Source organism: Mandrillus leucophaeus, unplaced genomic scaffold, assembly GCF_000951045.1.
Source record: "Mandrillus leucophaeus isolate KB7577 unplaced genomic scaffold, Mleu.le_1.0 Scaffold243, whole genome shotgun sequence".
NCBI lineage: Eukaryota > Metazoa > Chordata > Mammalia > Primates > Cercopithecidae > Mandrillus > Mandrillus leucophaeus.
Window position 1 is genome coordinate 2,858,157 of NW_012102510.1, and position 4,337 is coordinate 2,862,493.

General features: G+C 40.4%; 1 protein-coding gene across 4 annotated transcripts in view; it reads right to left on the reverse strand.

The window, feature by feature from the left end:
* ZNF41 (zinc finger protein 41) overlaps positions 1–4,337 on the reverse strand; it is a 48,195-nt gene that overhangs the window by 10,542 nt on the left and 33,316 nt on the right. The gene's annotated exons all lie outside the window — the stretch shown is intronic.

Sequence of the window (4,337 nt, forward strand, 5' to 3'; positions counted from 1 at the left end):
GGGAGGCGGAGCTTGCAGTGAGCTGAGATCTGGCCACTGCACTCCAGCCTGGGCGACAGAGCAAGACTCCATCTCAAAAAACAAACAAACAAACAAACAAAAAAACTTATTCAAGTATCTTGACATTTGTTGTGTACTACATTCATTAGTTTATTCATTCATTCTCTTTTCAAACTGAGGATTTTAAATGAGCTCTCTTTAAGTCCTCTAGCTAACTTAAAAACAAGATACTGGCCGATTATGTGTCAGATGATGTGCTAGGCAATGGTGATAAAGAGTTGAGTAAAATATAAAGCAACTTAAAGACTTGGATAACCAACAGAAGAAGACACAAAGGGAGCTTTAGGAATTTGGAAGAAAAGTATAGGAGGTATAAGGTTAGACTTCATAGAGACAGTGGGGCGAGAGTTATCTAGAAGGGAGAAGCATGAGCAAAAGTATGGAGAAAGGGAAATAGAAAAATACATGGTGGATTCTGAGAACTGCAAGTAGTTCCATATAAAGGAAAGGAGTCTGTGTAGTATATTAAGGTGACTATGAGGAAAATCCAGTAGAGATATACTAGCATCAGAACAAGGAACAAATCTTTTTTTCTAATAGAGAATGGACTGCAATTTATATGCAGGAAAAGACATGATCGTAATTGTGTGATTTCAAACAGTATTCAACATGCATCACGCTGGGCACGGTGGCTCACTCCTGTAATTTCAGCACTTTGGGAGGCCGAGGCGGGTGGATCACCTGAGGTCAGGAGTTCGAGACCAGCATGACCAATATGGTGAAGCCCCGTCTCTACTAAAAATACAAAAGTTAGCTGGTCGTGGTGGCACACACCTGTAATCCCAGCTACTTGAGAGGCTGAGACAGGAGAATTGCTTGAACCCGGAGGCAGAGGTTGCAGTGAGCCGAGTTTGTACCACTGCACTTCAGCCTGGGTGACACAGAGTGAGACTCCTTCTTAAAAAAAAAAAAAAAAAAAAAAAAAAAAGGATAGATCACGAGGAATGTTTGAAATGGGTGAGTCCAGATCGATCTGGAGATGCACTACAGAGTTTATGTGAAAGAATAAGACAATCTGGACTTAAGGTAGTAGTTGTCATGGGCAAGTAAAAGAAGGTGTTGGCGGGCGTGGTGGTTCACGCCTGTAATCCTAGCACTTTGGGAGGCTGAGGCAGGCAGATCACCTGAGGTCAGGAGTTGGAGACCAGCCTCGCCAACATGGCAGAACCCCCGTCTCTACTAAAAATACAAAAGTTAGCCAGGCATGGTGGGTGTCTGTAATCCCAGCTACTCAGGAGGCTGAGGCAGGAGAATCACTTGAACTCAGGAGGCAGAGGTTGCAGTGAGCTGAGATCATGCCACTGTACTCTAGCCTGGGTGACAGAGTGAGACTCCATCTCAAAAACAAACAAACAAATAAACAAAAAGAAGGTGTTGATACTGTGTTTTAAAGAGGCTGAATTATGGGAGTGAGAAAAAGAAAGAATTCTAGGGCAATTCTCAGTTATTGGTTTTGTACAACCATGCAGAGGGTGGTGTTACATACTGAGAGGGGCTAGTAGATTAGGAAGGGAGTGGGGAAGAGAATGAAACATAATGCTACATTTTGTCCATGTTGAAATAAAGGTGAAACAAAGAATGAAACATAATGTTACATTTTGTCCATGTTGAAATAAAACATGCAGGGAGTTATACAATAGGATGTTGGGCTAGAATAGAGGTAAGATCTGGGAGTTCTCATATAGAGCTGGGAAACAGATGAGATGGCCCAGGAAGGGCACACAGATAGAGAAGATACAAAAACCATCTCTTACAGACCATCTCTAAACCAAGTGTATTTAAGTCAGAAATCAGTAATAAGATGAAACTTTTCAGAAATCATCATTTTAAAGTCAGAAATCAGTAATAAGATGAAACTTTTCAGAAATCATCATTTTAAAGTTTAAAAATACAGTTCAAAATAACTGATCGTCTAAGAAGATACACTAAATATCAATGTAATCAGTACATGTAAGAATTTATTGGATTAAGAAATGGTAACTAAAGTGGAAATTAGGGTCTTCAGTGCTTATATTACAAAAGAATAAAGTCCAAAATTCCATGCATTAAGCATTGAAATAAAGACGTTATAAAAATAACAATAGAGTAAAACCCAAAAGAAGGTCTTTAAAAAGTAGAAATCAGTACATTCAATGCCATCCCAATTGAAATCACAACAGGATTTTTGTAAAATCTGACAAACCAATTCTAAAATTTCTGTGAAAATGCAAATGGCCAGGAATAGCCAAGACATTTTCTTTAAAAAAAATTATTTTGCATCTTGTTTTCAGAGACACAGTCTCACTTTGTCACCCAGGCTAGGGTGCAGTGGCACAACCACAGCCCAATGCAGCCTCAACTACAGGCGTACGCCACCATACCCTGCTTCGTTTTTTTTGGTTTTTTTTTTTTTTTTGTATTGTGTAGAGATGGGGGTCTCCCTAGGTTGCCTAGTCTGGTCTAGAACTCCTGGCCTCAAGTGATCCTCCTGCCTCAGCCTCCTAAAGCACTGGGATTGCAGGCGTGAGTCACTGTGCCCGGCCTGCCAGGACACTCTTGAATAATTAAAGCAATGTGGGAGGACATGCTTTACAAGACCTCAAGACTTACAAAGCAATGGAAATTTAAGACATTGTTGTCCTGGTGCTAGGACAGACAAATAATCCATTGCAACAGAATATAGAGTACAGGTCGGGTGCAGTGGCTCACGCCTGTAATCCTAGCACTTTGGGAGGCTGAGGCATGTGGATCACCTGAAGTCAGGAGTTGGTGACCAGCCTGGCCAACATGGAGAAATCTCGTCTCCACTAAAAATACAAAAATCAGCTGGGCGTGGTGGCACGTGACTGTAGTCTCAGCTACTTGGGAGGCTGAAGCAGGAGGATCGCTAGAATCCAGAAGGCGGAGGTTGCAGTGAGCCGAGACCAGGCCACTGCACTCCAGCTTGGGCGACAGAGCGAGACTCAGTCTAAAAAAAAAAAAAGTCAATTCCAAGGCCAGGTGCTGTGGCTCATGCCTGTAATCCCAGCACTTTGGGAGGCCGAGGCAGGAGGATTGCTTGAGTCCAGATTTAAAACCAGTCTGGGCAATATGGCGAGACTCTGTCTCTACAAAAAAAATAAAATATATAGCACATACATAAAAATTAGCTGAGTGGGGTGGCATGCGCCTGTAGTCTCAGATACTCAGGAGGCTAGGTGGGACGATCTCTTGAATCTGGAAGGTGGAGGCTGCAGCGAACCATGTTTGTGCCACTGTACTCCAGTCTGGGTGACTGAGTGAAATCTCATTTCAAAAATATATATAAATTCCAGATGTATTATAGACTTAAATGTGAAAGGCAAAAACTATAAAGCCTTTAGAAGATAATACGGATGGCTATCTTCATGACCTTGAATTAGGAAAATAGTTCTCAAACATGAACCATGAAAATTGATAAGTCTTTCTACAACAAAGCTTAGAACTACTATTCATTTAAAAGACAGCATTAAAAGAGAACAAAGGGAAAGTCACAGAGTAGAAGATATCTCCAACATACATTATCAACAAAAGGCTCAGAGCTAGAAGATGTAAAGAACTTGTACAAACCAGTAAGAAAAAAAGAGACCACCTAGTAGAAAAATGGGTGAAGCATTCATTTTACAAAAGAGGAAATCCAAGGCTTTAATCAACGAATAAAAAAAGATTTAACCTTCTTAGTAGCAAGGGAATACAAATTAAAACCACAATGGATACCACTACACAACCTCTAGAAAGTCTTAAATGAAAAAGACTGATAGTACCAAGTGTTGAAGAGAATATGGTGCAAGGAGAACTCTCATATTGCTGATGGAGGAGGTGGGAATTGCTACAATCACGCTGGAAAGTATTTTGGCCCTAAGTGGTAATGTTGAAGACATGCAAGCAATATGACACAGTGAGTCCACTCGTGGAAATATATACGCCCACGTGGAATATATGCGCATGTACAACAGGAGATGCATTCAAGAATATTTCTAGTGGCATTATTCAAAATATATATAATATTTCATGATAAAAAGGTTTAAAAATAGTGATTTAAAAAATCAGTATTCAAAAAAAATCAGTATTCAATATATGTACAGTATCTATTGTCTTTGTAAAAAAAATATTAAGGATATTTTCTTTTTCTTTTCTTTTTTTTTTTTTTTTGAGACAGGGTCTTACACTGTCACCCAGGCTGCAGTGCAGTAGCTTGATCTTGGTTCACTGCAACCTCCACCTCCTGGGTTCAAGTGATCCTCCTGCCTCAGCCTCCCTAGTAGCTGGGATTACAGGCG